The 17666-nt window shown below is 41.0% G+C and overlaps 1 pseudogene; it reads right to left on the bottom strand.

The window, feature by feature from the left end:
- Nucleotides 1-6063: 6063 nt before the first annotated feature.
- LOC131675108 (DNA primase small subunit-like) lies at nucleotides 6064-15240 on the bottom strand (annotated as a pseudogene).
- Between the last annotated feature and the right edge of the window lie 2426 nt (nucleotides 15241-17666).

The following is a 17666-nucleotide window of genomic DNA, read 5'->3' as shown; positions in this document are numbered from 1 at the left end:
TTTTCATTCAAAAACTGATAGCGCAAAATGTCACTGCTTAGTGGGTTATGTTAACTAACACCTGACAACCGCTTAGCATCGTTAATAATAAAGATAATAGAATGTTATTAGCTGAAAAATACCAATAACCTGAAATATCGTGAATAGTAAGGTTCAAGTTTGGAGTGTGAATCGATAATTGCTTTTGCTAAATACCATAACAACAAATGCCGATTCAGAGGAATTCTTTCGAAGAATACAATTCCGAAACGCAATATCGCTTGGAAAAACTATTGAAAAGTGATGTCGGTGTTACGGAAAGCGAAGGAACACTCGAAGGCGAAACGACCTTACATGAAGTAATCCCCATAGATTTTGATCACTAATAAGTTTTGCAAATAAATAATAAATCAGTATACCTTTTATAGAATAATAACAGAAACATTGTTAACATTGAAAGTTCCGATTTCAACACATATTTTGATTGTTGTGATATGGATATTAACGATGACAATGTGCCTTCGTCGAATTTGTTAAAGTTTGATTATGGTACGTATACTTGAGGCTTACACGCTGTTCTACATAAGTATACGAAAAAACGACAGCGAAATATTATAAAGAGTGAGTGATGGCAATAATTACCAATGAAGGACTCTTCAAAGTAAATTGTGATCGAGATTCTTTTTATTTGATTTTCCGGAGCGGGAATGGGTGTGGAGCGTTTTGTTTAAACTTTATACTTGCTCTTTATACTATTCAAGTCACATGAGCGCATAATAAATGATTGGAAAGCAGGAAACTTGTTGCATGATTAGTCAAGTTAAATGACAAAACTGCATGTTCATTTCTGCCCAAGCTATTTCTTAAACTAATTATTATTGTTATGCGAACTAAATGGTAGAGTGTCATTTGCGTTTTTTAATGCAGAAAACTACCATAGTGACTTCGAGGACGATGGTGATGACTTTAGTGATACAAGTAGCTTTTCGAGTGACGACGAGACCAAACGAAATAGCCAGCAACGATGTGTTCGCGATGAAAAATTATTCCCTGGATCGCCAATTACTCTGTTAGCATTCATAACGTGCCTAGCCGCCCTAAAATTACGTCATGGCTTGAGCAAAGTTTGCATTGCTGACATTTTGAAATTAGTTGCAATATGCTGTATTGCGCCCCATAACTGTCCTAATTCATATTATATGTTTGAACAATATTTTGCAGATGAACAAACACGTTTCTATAAACACCATTACTGCCAAAAATGTCAGGCTCCGGTAAATAATACTGACGATAACGTTGATAACGATGAGTCGATTGAAATTGACAAAACTATAAATATGGACGAATGTTGCGATTGTACCGATTCAGATAACAAAAATTATTTTTTAGAAATTCCTTTAGTTCCACAGTTAGAAAATTTGTATCAACGTCCAGGATTTTATAGTAGTCTGAAAAATAGCTGTACTCGTAGGAGTAACGACGAATCGTATCGAGATATTTATGATGGGAGTATATATAAAGAACTCAGTCGACCGAACGAAATTTTGTCTCAAAAAAATTCTATATCGTTTCAATGGTATACCGACGGTGTTAAAATTTTTAATTCAAGTAAGTATAGTATTTGGGGTTTTATTTTAATCATTCTAGAGCTTCCGTATAAAATAAGATACCGTGTAGAGAATGTGCTTTTGATTGGTTTATGGTTTGGTGAAAAAAAACCAAACCCAAATTTGTTTTTAATGCCAATGAAAAAGTCTTTGCAAAGGGTCTATCAAGGTATACAAATTTACGTGAAAGATATAATGAAATTTGTTAACATTCGAGGAATAATATGTGGTACTGCGGACTTACCTGCAAAGGCTCTTTTTCTTTGCATAAACCAGTATAACGGCAGATTTGGATGCAACACTTGCTTAGAACAAGGACAAACTGTTGAAAATACTCGCGTATATTCATATAGAAAACAAATGTGTTTACGAACTGATGCAGATATAATAAAAAACGCAAAACTAGCTTTGGAAGTTAATGTACCGGTATGCGGGGTAAAAGGTCCTTCAATATTGTCAAAATTTTGTCATAATTATCTCACTTCAACAAGCATAGATGTCATGCATTGTGCTTTTGAAGGAGTCATAAAACGTCTTGGTTCTCTGTTGTTTGATTCAAAATTTGCTGGCGCGAAATTTTCCTTCCATTATTTGATCGATGTAGTAGATTATAGACTATGTTCAATAAAACCACCTTGTTTTGTTGCACGTCGACCAAGACCAATTAAAACACATTTCCCATACTGGAAAGCATCTGAATTAAAAAATTGGGGGTTGTATTATTTTTTGCCCGTTTTGAATGGTATATTACCGGAAGAATATTTAAATCATTACATGTACTTTTGGTTGGGGCTTTATTTACTATGCCAAGAAAAAGTGACGGAACAAATGATAGACTTGTCTGATAAGTGTTTTGATAAGTTCATTGGAAATTTCGAAAATTTGTATGCCTTAAAATTCATGACTTGCAATTTTCACATTTTAAGACATTTACCTTTGATGGTTCGCCGGTTTGGTCCACTTTTTACCACTACGTGTTTTCCTCTTGAAGACTTGAATGGAAAATTAAAAAGAATGGTTCGAAGTAGCAATGCTCCCCACTTACAAATTATTTCCAATTTAAGTATTCATTTGGCTGTATATACATATAAAAATGAACGGCTGGAGGGTAACGAGGAAGCAATTAATTTCTGTGACACTATTTTATCACCTACGAGAAAATTAAAGTTAACGAAAATTGGAAATAACATATTTTTTGTCGGTAGTTCCTTAAGAAAAAGACCTGCTTATGTATCTGAACTGATAATAAATAATTATTGGTGTGGAAAAAATATTTTCATATTTTCAATGGCGTATATAAATAATATGTTATATACATCTGAAGAATATCGAAAAGGCAAAAAGACAGACTCCTCTTATATAAAATATGAATTAAATAACCATAAAAAATTTGGTTTAACGCAAAATTTCATACGAGTTACAAATTGCAATTGTAGGAAAATTTGTGATTGTCAGGGTGAAAATTATGCAATAATTAAGAATATAAAAGTTCTTAATCCATTCTCAATAGATTTGCCACCGGGCACACTACCATTTTTGTACTTACAAACTAAAGTTTATTCGCAATTGAATGCTATTGATATTAAAAGCTTGAGGAGTGTTTGTTATCATGTGAGAATGGAAAACGAAAATCGCGACTACATTATAGAACCGGTTAATAATCTTGAAAACGAATAAGTAATTTTTATATTACAAGTACCTCACTAATTATAAAATCTCAGTTGTAATTTAATATAATGTATATATATATATATATATATATATATGCGTGTGTGTGTGTGTCATAAGTTATAATATAATAAAAATCTTTTAAAATCATGGTTGTATGAAAATTCTTTATAGAGCAATTATGATATAAACTATTACCAACGTATTACCGAGTAATTTTTTTCTTTGCAACTATTGGAAACATATAGCCAAAGTATTGCGAAGTAGTTTTCTTTGCAGCTGTTAGCAACATATTGCCAACGTATTGCCGAGTAAATTTCTTGGCAGCTATTGACAACATTTTGCTAACGTATTGCCGAGTAGTTTTCTTTTTTATCTGCAACTATTGGCAACATATTGACAACGTATTGCGGAGTAGTTTTCTTTGCAACTATTGGCAACATATTGCCAATGTATTGCCTAGTAGTTTTATTTGCAACTATTGGCAACATATTGCCAAAGTAATGCCGAGTAGTTTTCTTTCCAGCTATTAGCAACATATTGCCAACGTATTGCCGAGTAATTTTCTTTTTTCTTTGCAGCTGTTGGCAACATACTGCTAATCGTATTAAAGGCAAGTGTTGGCAATTGTATTCCAATAGCAATTGCCAATATGTTCTCAATACATCCTCAATACTTTTTGCCAATATCTCTGCAATCTATTGCCAATCATTTTTATTTTTACGCGGGAGAGCGTAGCGGCGTGGTCGCGAGGCGGTCAGTTGCGCGTCGGCGAGGTCCTCTGCTTTTTTTTGAGACAGGCCCATGCACTCGCCCGGAGGGTCGCTCTCTCCCCTCTTGGCTTTTCGGCTGGTCGGCGCTTTCTCGCGCCTTCACGCGTGCCACGATATGTCGCGACGCGTGATTGGCTAATGACGCGCGAAGGGCGCGTAGCTCTCTCTCTCTCTCTTTCTTCCTCGCGGACTTCTTAGCTCGCGTTCTCTGTCCCACTTACCTGCTCCTGGCTGCTGAAAGTAGGGTCACACAATAATGAGATAAATTATGTAACTAAATGATACATTTATTGTTATGTAGGAGAGAGAGAGGAGTGATAACACACTCGTTATAACAGTTTCTGTTAACCTCAATTCAATATTAAAAGTTATAAATAAAATAACATTAATTACACGTATATAATTGTTTGAGACTGGAACATTAAGAAAAGTATTTTTATTATTGTAAATTAACTCACCTTTTGTTCAACAATTTACGCATCATCAGTCTCGCACACTTTCGCTTTTTTCATTTGCCCTTTAGCATAATCGGAAAAATCTTTTGAACTTCTCGTTACCAAGTATCTCTTGTATTTAGTGAGAAACACGTTATCCATTACTACAAATATTAATATCAATAAAAAATTAAAAAAAAAATATTCATATGTACACTGCTAATAGTGGTAAATACACTCTTACTGACAACAGTCAGTATACTTCATGTGGGACGGCATGTAGCCAGCACAATAAAATCCCACATGACGTCATCTATTTTAAATTTTTTGAAATTATAAATTAAAGTTGTCAAAACTTGTACACTCGGGGCTTTTGTTCAAGAACGACAATTTGTCGAGTTTGTGTGATTATTCTCAAAACTTGAATAAATTTTCATAAAAGTTTGTGTTTAGTAATAATTTTTTAGTAACTTTTTTAAATGTTAAACAAATGATACCATAGCAAAAACAAAGAAACAATCGCGGCCTTTGTCTTAGTTCACAAACGTCGTTTGTCGTACTACGGTAGTTTGGCGAGATTAGTTTGAAAATTAAAAAATATTAATTTAAATTAATTAATTAATTCATTCATTCATTCATTAGTGTGTTAATTTAAAAATAATGAGTGATTCATTAAGTGATGTTGATATTGAGAATTTTGATGAAGTAACACCATTAAGTATTAATGTTCCTGACTCACCAGGTCAGCCATGCTTTGCCAATGTTAGGTGAAGATAGGAAAGAAAAAATCTATCAAGTACCTATAAATGACATTAGACAAAAAGTGCTTGATGATAATGGACAACCATTCCGTATTAGATTTCAACCAAAAAATCTCAGTGACTTTGATCTATATACCATGTATCGAGTCAAGTGGTATTGTACTGACAACTGTCAAGTGAAGCACGAGCACTATGATTTCTACCCAGCAGTCATTTTACATCTTGGTTGTAAGTATCCATTGTTAAATGTTTTTTAACACAGAAAATAGCATTGAAAAATTTTTACATATAACATATTCTAATTGAAAAAATATAATATGTTTAATTTTTGTTATAGATACTGAGGAGGAGTTGAAAATCAAAGTAGCATCCAAAAGAATTCACTTCAAAAGCAATATTTCAGATATTTCTGGAACAACTAAGAGCAGCTTGCAGAATGACGAGAAAGATTCGAATTTAGATAATAAGGTAAGTTGAGAAAATCAGCAAAAAGAATTTCAAACCATAAGGCATGTAAAAAAGTTAAAAGCGAGGAAAAGTATATTTGAATTATATGTCTAATATTCTGTCAATTATTAGAAAATGGTCAAATGTACGATTATGTCCTATTGAATATGTGATATTAATTAATTATTTGTTAATTTTGTGTAGACTGTGTGTTATAATGTCAGATATTTCATATTATTAAGAAAATAGTATTTTATTTTTTGTTCTCTAAGAAAAACACTACAATTAAAAAAAATCTAATTGAAAAACCCTCATGTTCAATCAAAGAATCAGTTCACTATTTATACAAAACAGAACTTACCAGACAAACAACAAAGATATTTTAGCGTGTTGTTCAATGATACTCTTGATCACCTTTTTCTATAATAAAATAATTGTTCGACTATAAAATACTGTTATCTTGATTTTAGAATGACAAAAAATTTGAGTTCGTTATAAATGAACAAATATAAAAATTTAAGTAAACTCTAAAATATTTATGTTTCGAAAACTGAGCTCAAAACTCTATTTTTATATATAAAAAATGTGTTATGACAATTATTAATTACATAAAAATAATTTTTAAGAGTTGTAACCATATACTTGATTATCTTACCGCTTCTTATCATTGTTATTATTGTTGGTACATTTATATCTGATCTAGGATAAGCATATTGAATCATTATCTCATCAATAAGAAAAGGAGTATTACACCACTTTTATGATCCCTGTAATGAGCACATAATTTATTTATTCATATCTTTCAATTAATAATAATTTATTCAAACCCGGAAAAACAATTACATACTAACTAAATTTTATTTTTGAAAAAGTTCACAAAAGTGTTCCATTTTTTAACAGCTATTAAATACTTGTGACGGGCAAATCGATCATTGAGTTCGATCGCCCTGTTCGCCTCTCTCTCTCTTCCGCGTGCCTTCCCCTGAGCCGCTGCCACATCGGTTTCGGTTGATGAAAACCGAGTATCGACGCACGATGTGGCTTTGATGCAGGTTTGATTCCTGATCGGCGGAGATGCTTGGCGTTGGAGGGATGGAGTGAGAGCGGGAACGGAGGAGAGAGAGAAGTAGTGTCGCCGGCATGAGTCGCATGTGTGTGCGTAGCCGGCGGCGCTCGGCCGTTTTGGGTACCTATAGGGAGGGGCGCGTAAGACGTCGCGGAAAGCGCGAGATTGCGGGAGTAGTAGGGCTTTGACCAGCAACGAATTCCGAGCTAGTTGAGCCTCGCGACAAAAACAAGTGTGTGAATAGTTGATTGCCATAGAGTGACCAGCATCAAAGAGGAAGACCAGCTGCATCCACCTAGAGATCCACCGTTGGAGGACTACATAGTGGGCCCAGCAGACGTGGACTTCCACAGCAGCGCTCCCTCCTAAGGTCAGGTACCCTTTTTCGTTTCTCGGTGCGCGCCTCGATTTCTCTCTCTCCGAGCATCGTATCGGCCGGACACGGACGAGTGGCTGCATGCGTAAATTCGCATCGCACTCGCGGGAATTCGCGAAACAGTTGTAAGGCGATGTTCTGTTTCTTGTGCGTTAATTCGCACAGAACGGACTAACCCGGACTTGGCCGACGCACACGTCAAATGCCGTATGTAATTGCTGTTTTTAATAAAGTGTAAATATATTCGAAATGATGAGTTTATTTGTGAAAACTGTCTCTCTCGTAATTAGGTAAATCGCGATGGTCGATACTACTGGACGACATGAGCCCTCGTTAATTTTCCGCGACGAAGCAAATGTGCCTTCCGAGCCTTCTCCCTTAAAATAATTTGTGACGCGACGTTGTTCGTGCTTATTTCCCATACGGAATTCAAAATTATTAACGAACGTGTTACATACTGATAAAATATTTCTTCAATTTCTATCCTCATATTTTCTTCAAGAATAATATCTAAAAATTTGTTTTCCCTTTCTTCTATGTCTAGCATTCCTTGTTCTTCAACATACATATCGGCGAACATTGGCTCTATGATACTAACTCCTCGTCTATAATTTCATTTTTCAGTTACAAAACTTGATAAACTTTTTTAAAACATATAACGAGCGGCCAGACCCTCGTTATGTCTCTCTCTCCCCATACATAATTATAATTATTCTTATATATATAATTGTCTTATAATTATCCCACATGTATGGCAGCCAAAGGTAAGTCAGAGAGAGCGCTAATAGAGGGCGAGCTAGAGAGAGAGAATGTTGGGTAGCGTCGTCCAGAGATAGAGATTGAGGTGTTCCGGAGAGGAATGAATGTAGCCACAGCCAGTACTTGATCAGAAAAAGGTTAACACTTTATTTAACACAGGTACACGAGCGTAGGAAGGAGCAACCTGCCGAACAGGCGGGTAGAGCGGTACTGGTTGAATATCCAAGTCGGTCGCAGCAACGCGGCGGCGTTAGTAGTCGAATGGAAATGCTTGCTTAGCATCGGTCGACTGTGTAGATCCCTACACGTTTCCCCCCTTATTGAATCGCACGGAGGAGATAGTTTCATAATACGAAATTTATGTATGTATGTACCTTACTAACAAACTTAGGAGTAGTCTTAAAAACTAGAGTCTCTAAAATTACGCTTTGGTACTAAGTAAATCTCGTTCGCCGCGGGGTTAAAGGTGACGGTTTTATGTGATGTTTTCTTTGAAGGGTAGGTTTTTAGGGCTGGTTGTAGCGGTGGCGTAGGAGCTCGCGCGGGTTGGCTGCCTGGGGCGGCGGGTTCGGTAGCGAGATTCTGTGCCGGTTCCTCACTTTGAGGCGGTTTTGTTTGACCTATTACAGGACGCTGTGTGGCAGGTGAGTTTGAAGCACTCGGAAGCGGGTGGATTAGCAGTGATCGGGTGATATGGGAATCGTCAGTGGAGGAGGGTTGTGTCGTAGTAGTAGTCGGGCGCTGTAAAAACGCAGGTGTCGGTGGAGTTTCAGGTTCAGCGAGGAAATGTGCTGGTTTCAGTAATTCTGTTGACACGACTTTGGGAGCGCCCTTCACTTCTATTTTAAAGTCAAGGTCGCTGATACGCTCGAGAATTTTGTAGGGACCAGTGTATGGGCGTTCAAGAGGTTTCTTGACTGACGCAGTACGCAAAAACACATGCGTACAGGTGTGCAAGTCTTTGAAGAAAAACGCGCGGGGCTTGTACTTTTGAGCGACTGGTATAGGCCTTACTTTGCGCATGTGGTCGCGGAATTCTTCGAGGAATACTTGCGGATCGGGTGTGAATTCTCCTTCGAGGAAAAATTCGCCGGGTAGGCGTAGTGCTGTGCCGTACACATATTCCGCGAGAGAAGCGCCTGTTTCCTCGCGAACATGTGTGCGTAATTCAAGGAGGACGGTCGAGAGTGTGCGAACCCAATTCGCATCGTTGTGGCACATAATAGCCGTTTTAACGGTGCGATGCCACCGTTCAATCATGCCGTTCGCTTTTGGATGCCAGGCTGTGGTACGTACGCGCTGACAACCGATTAGTGAGAGTAGTGCTTTAGTGAGTTGTGCCTCAAATTCGGAGCCTTGGTCGGTAGTGACCAGTTCAGGGGCTCCGAATCTGGATACCCAGTGGTCGTAAAAAGCTCGACCGACTGTTTGCGCTGTTTTGTCGCGGATTGGTACCGCTTTCTATCCAACGCGAGAATCGATCGATCATCGTAAGACAGTAAACGAAGCCTTCCGATGGTTTGAGCTCGCCAACGAGGTCCAGGTGGACGTGTTGGAAACGAGCGTCCGGTGCAACGAACGGTGAAGGGTTATTTTTAACGTGACGTGACACTTTTGACGCTTGGCAATCTAAGCACGTTTTGCACCAAAGCTTTACGTCTTTGTGCATACCAGGCCAGACGTAACGTTGTCTTATGACCTGGTCGGTGACCTTCGGGCCGCCGTGAGCAAGTGAATGAAAGAGGTTGAACACGCGCTTACGCAAGGGCTTGGGAATGTAGGGTCGAAGGGCGGTACCGGTCTGGTCGACACAGACGCGGTTGTCGTCTTGACCCCACTCCAGAAAAACCAGTTTTAGGGAGTGTTTCTGTGCATTATGACGCAGGTCCTTAAGTTCGGGATCGTCAGCCTGAGCTTTTGCTAGTTCGAGCATGTCAATCTCGAGGGGTAGACGGACTGATTCGACTCGGGAGAGACAGTCGGCCACGACGTTCTGGGAGCCTGGTAGGTGTTTGATTTTGGTTGTGAATTGCGAGATATAACCGAGTTGCCGTCGTCGACGCGGTGACGCTTTATCGGAGCGTTGAGCGAAAGCGAAAATCAGCGCTTTGTGGTCTGTCACAATTTCAAACTCTCTTCCCTCGAGGAAATCCTTGAAATACTTAATTGTTTCGTATATCGCTGTTAATTCGCGATCGTACGTGTCGTAATTAAGTTGGGTTTTACTAAATTTGCGCGAAAAAAACGCTAAGGGTTTCCACGATCCGTCGAGAAATTGCTCGAGGGCTGCACCCATGGCTATATCGGATGCATCTGTAACTATGCGTGTTTCCGCGTCTGTTGAGGGGTGGCTCAACAATGTGGCGGTGGTTAGGTCAGACTTTGTTTTCTCAAAAGCACGCTCCGCTTCAGGGGTCCATGCGATGGGCCTTTGGTCGTTCTTACGCGCGTTGTGCGTATATGCGTACAAAAGCGATTGCTCGGCGGCCGCGTGCGGGAGGTTACGGCGATAAAAATTGATGAGGCTCAAAAACGAACGAAGTGACGCTATTGTTTGTGGTTTTGGTATCTCGGTGATGGCACGAACCATCTCATCGGTAGGCTTCGAGCCTTTCCTGTTGATCAAGTTCGAAAGAAATATAATCTCGTCCTTTCCGAATTCGCATTTGGTAAGATTGAGTCTTAGGCCCGCAAGCTTCAATCGCTCTAGTACGATACGCAAGTGTCTCTCATGTTCTTCGGCGTCAACAGAGGAGATAAGGATATCGTCGATGTAAGGAAAGACGAAGTCTAAACCCTGGAGTACCTGCTTGATATATCGTTGGAACGATTGCGCGGCGTTGCGAAGACCGAACGGCATGAAAATGAATTCGAATAAGCCGAAAGGCGTAATCACCGCTGTTTTTATCACGTCAACGGGAGCGACGGGGATTTGGTAGTATGCCCGATGAAGATCGAGCTTTGTGAATATTGTTTTTCCATGAAGATTCACGGAATAATCGTGTAAATGGGGTATGGGAAATTTGTCGGGCTGGGTAATAGTGTTAAGTCGGCGGTAGTCACCACAAATACGCCATTTCCCACCTGGCTTCCGCACCATGTGAATAGGGCTCGCCCACGGGCTTTTAGACTGACGGCAGATGCCCTGTTTGACAAGCTCGTCGAATTCGGCTTGGGCAATTTTGTATTTTTCGGGGTCGAGACGTCTGGTTCGCTCGGCGACCGGTGGGCCAGAAGTCTCGATGTGGTGGAATACGTCGTGTAAGGTAATGGGTTTCGCTGGTTTGGAACCGCAAACTTCTGGGTATTCGGCAACAATTTTGGAAAATCTACAATTGGGGTCGAGAATCTTGAGACAGGCTATTGTGTCCGATGGTTTAAAGTAACCAACACTAGACGAACCTGTAGCTGGGTCAATCAACCTACGGCGACGCACATCGACGACAATACCGTAATGATCGAGCAGGCCTGCTCCGATGATGGGAGTGGATACTGCCGCGACGCAAAAACTCCAAACAATGGGTCGTTTAAGTCGAAGGTCGAGTGTGAGTTTTTTTTTCCATAGGTTTTGATAGGTGTGTTGTTTGCTGCGAACAGCTGCAATGCTGCAGGTCTCGCACCTGGATTCGTGACCGGGATGAGCGATAACTCGGCGCCAGTGTCGACAAGGAATTGTAAACGTGAAGCGCGATCCTGTATGTGGAAGCGTTTGGAAGGAACATTCTCGCCCGCAGCTTCCGCGCGGGGAGGCCGTTTTAGTTTTCCGGTTTCCATGAGCACGGCTGAATGCACTTGCGGGCTTCAGCTCCATATTTTTTATGGATACGACATGCTCCTGCAGCCTGTTCCGAACTCAGAGGCTTCTGATTGTTCGCATTCCGCTGAGAGCGAGATCGACTGCGATTCGAGCGATCGAAGGCAGCCTGAAGTTTCGCGAATTGCTCTTTTAATTTAGCGATTTGGCTTTCGAGATTGTTGGTGGGCGACGGGGTTTTTGAGCTGTTGACTGCTGAGATAAAGCCCGGATCAGATTCTGCCGATTCCGCGTATTTGTCGGCCATGGTGCCCAAAGTATCAAGATCGGTTACGTTAGAGACAGCTAGCGCTGCACGACAAGGGGGCAGAAGTTGCTCGAGAAAAACGGAGCGAATAATATCGTCGTTAGCTCCCGTATTTAGTGCTTTTAGTCGAGTGATGATGAGTGATGGTTTGCCGGTCGTGGGAACCTGGCCTTTCATCATGCGTCGTAAACGCGTTTCAGCGAACGAGCTGTAAGCTCCTACGAGTTTTTCTTTCATTAGCGTATAAAGATCGCCTGGTCGTGGGTCGCGTTGTAGGAGTTCGGAGACTACTTGGAGAGCCTCGATGTCAAGCTTTTCCGCTATAAAATCGGCCTTAGTAGCAGACGCGGTGATGCCGGCGTTTCGTAACGTTATCTCGGCTTGCAAGAACCACGTGTTTGGATCTTCTCGCGAAAAAGCGGGAATGTTCGGTTGGCGGTAACTCGCGTAGATCGCTGGTGCGTTAGTATTGTTCGTAGTTGGCGGTGGTGGTTGTTGCGGTTGGACGTTACGCAAACCTTCGATGGCATTTTGAGCCGCGGTCAGTTGCGCTTCGAGAGCTCGAAATTGTTCGATGGATGGTGTCTCGCCCATGTCGAAAAGGAGAGAGAGAAAATCGTGGTTCGGGGTAGCCCGGGGACTGTCAGTGGGCCCGCGACCTATTGGACGCCGATGCGTGTGTGTGGCTCACAAGTTGCCCTTACTGCGCTCACAGACGCCTCACAATAGCGCAAAACTAAATCTTATCCAACACACGCCGCCGCGATCGCGAACTATTCTCTCCTTTTGTATGAATTAAAAAAAAATGAAAAAGAAATGAGTCCTCGATTTCGCTTAATCGAAAAAATGTAAATCGTAAGAGAAAAAATGTGGTGAAATCGAATGCACTAGTTTTTTATAGTTATCGCGTTGAAAGAGATTCAACCTGAGCGTAACCGTCGTTTGGTTCGCCGAATTGTTTACGCGCGCCTCTGAACAAGTTTGCGCGCGCTTTCTCAATTCCGCGCACTGCACTCGCTTGTCTGTAATTTGACGCTTGCTCTTCTGTGATTTTCTCGGAGCTGCTGCCGTTGTCCTCGAAGATTATATTCCAATGGCCACCTTGTTGTAGATGATACTCGACGAAAATAGCTAATGTAGCTGCGTCGGTGAGTGATTGCAGAAAACGAGTCGATGACGTTACGTCGTCTATGTCTTCGGGTATCGGGTTCGCGCCGTGAATACCTTTTTCGGGTGTTGACTTCGCGTCAGGACACCCACTTCGGGAAGTGGCTTCGCGCCGGCCTTCCACCGTTGCTCCGTAACACTCGAGCTTTCTTCACGCGATCGTGGCTTTGTGCGCGCCGGCGATCGGAAAAGCGAGCATGAACCTGTTCGTGCTCGCCTCGCTCAGAGAGAATGTACGATTCTCCCGCTCCTTCTTTTTTTGTTTTTTGTTCTAAATCGGGGTCACCAATGTTGGGTAGCGTCGTCCAGAGATAGAGATTGAGGTGTTCCGGAGAGGAATGAATGTAGCCACAGCCAGTACTTGATCAGAAAAAGGTTAACACTTTATTTAACACAGGTACACGAGCGTAGGAAGGAGCAACCTGCCGAACAGGCGGGTAGAGCGGTACTGGTTGAATATCCAAGTCGGTCGCAGCAACGCGGCGGCGTTAGTAGTCGAATGGAAATGCTCGCTTAGCATCGGTCGACTGTGTAGATCCCTACAAGAATTCGGGAGGCCGGCGCGACGCGCGCGAGTAGGAGAGTAGAGGAGAGGCGCGCGATAAGGACTCGCTCTTGTACCGGCGACTTCGAAGCACGTGGGTGTGTGATGAGCGGCTATACACGTGCTTGCGATCTTTTGTTATCCGACTTTCCGTGACTAACCTCTTGTGACTGACTTTTCGGTTGTCTGCGAATACGCGAGTGTCCACTCGGTGTAAGATATCGGTGCCGAGATTGCCCCTAGTGCCTTTGGCGGGCTAGTTCCTGCGACCACGCGTGCGAGCCTTTAAGGCCGCCCGCCTCTTGACTGCACCCGAGCTGTACACTGCGCGTCATCGCGAGCCACGTGCGAGGCTGAGGATATCGCCTGCAGGGCTAACGCCGAGACATTATTGTAAGTACCTTCTCGAATACGTGTCTCTCTCGCTAGCTTTCGCCGCTCTCTCTCCCGCTTACGCTGCGTATTAATTTTGTATTACTCTCCGTAGTAAACTCGATGTTACTCGTATATCTGTTTTCTTCTTTTGCGCTTCCTTTTACCTATCGTAAACAATCCCGTTCCGTCCGGCTTTCGCACCTGAATTTCGTGATTGTTCCAAAGCGCCCATAGGACTACACGACGCTCTCCGCGGGCCAAGGTAACAGACGCTGCACCACAACGTTCCTGTTGCTGCTGGGCTAGGCTTTGCGCAGCCTATTACGAGGCCCACACCGAGCTGTTTTAATCCCCTCGTAATTTATATAACGAGTGACCCGCGCTGGATCAAAACCCCGTTATAAACATTAACATAACTTTTGAATAATTGGTTCTCAGTACATACTTGGTAGAATGATGGATCTTTTCAGTAAATTTTACTTTTTTCTTAATGAATTATCCTCCCATAATTAATTAAAAATAATATGCTATAGCTCTTTTTTCCATTAATGGTTAAAAAACAAGCTGGTTTATCACTTATCCAATGAATAACTCTTCTTCCAGAAAAATACCTATAATATATGCGCAAAAAGAAAGTCATCTATTAAAAATTAAGCAAAAGTTATAAATTTGATTTCAGACTTTGTTTATACAAAATGAAATCATGTACCTCTCAATGTAACATCCAAAATCCTTACAGCTATCACTACATATTTCCAACATTTGTTACAAACATCTGCTCCATTACATCATGTCCTAATCTAGTCATAATCAGTCATATGATCAATATCAAAAACAAGTTCTCTTTGGATTGGTTCAAATTTCAACTCTCTCCTTCTGTCTGATGATCTATTAAATATATTAAGAGAAATACAATAAATGATCTTCTTTGCAACATTAAATATCAATTGATTTTCAATGCTTACAGAACATTGTAGACAGCTCCATATATCCATATATCTATTTCAATTGTAAGGACAAAGCCTTTTAATTTCATTTTTTAATAAATCCTTAAATTGTTTAAATCATCAATACTGAATATAAATATCATCCCTGAGTATAAAAAAAACTACTTGCGAACAAAGATAAGTTCTGAAATTTGAAATAATTATAATTGAAAGGTTATTTATCATCAACTATATAAAGTTATTTGATAAATCTTACCTTCTCCATAACCAAGCCATCTGTAGTAATAATTAAAAAAATCTATTTACATCTACATACTTACTATATTTTTTATACTATACTACAATACTACTGTAACGGCGGGTCAAAAAAAGGAATAAGACAAAAAAATACCGACCACACATTTAGCTCGTAAATTAAGATGAAAAACTGCGTACGGCTGAATAAAGACGATTTTTCCTGTGAACGGCAATTTTCGGCTCGCGCATCTGGCAATTTTCGGATGCTGAAGACAATCAGAGCGATTTTACGATAGCGTCATCCGGAGTAGCCAGATTGCGCGCATGTTTAGAATGTAGAGATCTGCAGTGCACATGTGCATCCTGCCAACAGTATTATTATTTTATTTTAAATAATTTATTCTCATTATTGCTAATTTCTTTTAAATTAAAGGAAGCACATTTGCTTGCAGGTCTCTTAACAAATCGCTAAATTTATCTATTGTGAATAACATTCGAATAATCAACAAGGACTATTTTAATTATTAGTTTTTGTTTATTGCTCGGATATGTTTTAATTTTATACCTAAATATAAATATGGGAACAATTTATTATCTTTCCGTATTTATTAGGATTCTCTGTTTATTACGAATTTTGTATGATTAATTGTCGAATGCGCTCAACTTTGTTTTAGAAAATTTAAGAGTGGTTTGAACGAAGGTTAATGACTATATTGATAATAATTAACTCTGATTTTTCAGGATTTCTTAAGGTTTTTAATAGTTAATTAATAGTTAAAACTATTGATAGACTGGTTGTTTTCCGATGAATATAGTTCTTGACTTTTGTTCTGTAGTTTAGTTTTATTATAGATTGTAACAAAACTCAGTCCTTTGTTACCAATTCTTTGCGGGGTAAGTGAGGCACTTTCGCACAAGGCAATTGAGGGAAGAGAACGAGGAGAGGATGATAAATAAAATATAGAAAGACAGAAATCAAATCTCACTTACAACCTATTATTATTAATAATTATTCACACTAAACATACGCGCGCATAACATAATCTAAATTACCGACGAACAAACTACAAATAGAACAATAAACTACTTAAGATAATCACAAATGAACATTTCGCATTTCATCCTAATACCTAATCGCGTACTTAACCTATTACAAACTTATTTAAAAACTACGCGAACTAATACCGGGTAAACTGCCCGGCACGTGGGCGTCTGGACAATTCACCGGTCGCAACTTACATCACTATAAGTTAAACTTAGCGCGAACCTTCAGATAGCCGGCACGTGAGTGCCAGGCTATCTTTTTCAACGCGCACCGGCCGTCGCATCAACAGAGAGAGAGAGTGTAGAGAGAAAGAAGAAAAGGAAGGCTTGACCTTTTATCTCCTGTTCCTCGCAACGTCGAGAATCCTGAGCGATACGCTGCCGCAAGAAGTACCGGGCGTCGTCGCTGGTCAGATCGCTGGTAGCTGCTGGCTGCTATCGCTGATCCAGGTATCCGCAGGCGACGTTGACTCTCCTAGCAGGTGGGTTGGCTGCAGTTGCTGACAAAGCCGTTGCCGGTAGGGTTGATCTTCCTTCCGGCTATCCCAAACTGCACTCTCTCTAGGACTACTGCACTCTAGCAGGACTGGGCTTCGACTCCCTCACTCTAGTAGGACTAGACTTCGACTCCCTCACGCACTAATTCTTGCGCTCGTCTTGCAGCCGCTCAGCGGCGCTCGCTCCTCTCCCTACCTTGACCTATTAGTTAGGCGGCACGCGACGCGCCGCTTATCGGTCACGCGTTGCGCGCCTGCCAATCCCTGCATGGGCCTAATACTCTCTCTCTCTCTCTCTCTTTCTCACTCTCTCTCCGCGCTCTTCAACTTTTCTTTGCGCTCAACTGCGCTGGCTCGTCCTTGGCGCTGAAACAAAAAGGCCAAGTGTTAGGCGCATACTTTAATGCGCCTAACGTTGGCCAACACGCCTTGCCGAGTGGGGGAGGGAGAACGCAGACGAGAGACCGGCACATGGCCTGCTCTCGTCACAAGATTAAGAGATATTTTTGTAAAATTAGAGTACCACACACACAATTAATTTTAAATAGAATTAGTTAAATAATAAAAGGTCAAAATAGTACATAGAGGGCCATCTATGTGAAGAGGGCCCAAAGCGCTTAAATGAGGCCCCGAATTTCACTCACGCTTGGGACACTCCCTAAATTTTCCGGCCAATTAAGTAAGGAAAATTTTAAGTTCCTCCTGCCTAAAAGGATCAAAATTTAAGAGTGGGATGCTGGTGCGAAAGGGCATAAAAGGAGGATCCCTTGAAAATTAGAGGAGTTCCACCCCAGTTATCCGAGGACAACAGTAGTAGAAGTTAGCAAGCCAATAACTCCAGGAGCAAAATACCCGACAACGGATCGACAAAGGACAACCGGACGAATCTTACAGTGTGTGTGTGTGTGTGGTACTCAACCGTAA

This window comes from Phymastichus coffea, unplaced genomic scaffold (assembly GCF_024137745.1).
Source record: "Phymastichus coffea isolate CEN01 unplaced genomic scaffold, Cenicafe_Pcof_1.1 PCOF00016, whole genome shotgun sequence".
NCBI lineage: Eukaryota > Metazoa > Arthropoda > Insecta > Hymenoptera > Eulophidae > Phymastichus > Phymastichus coffea.
This window is presented reverse-complemented; position numbering and strand designations above follow the sequence as displayed.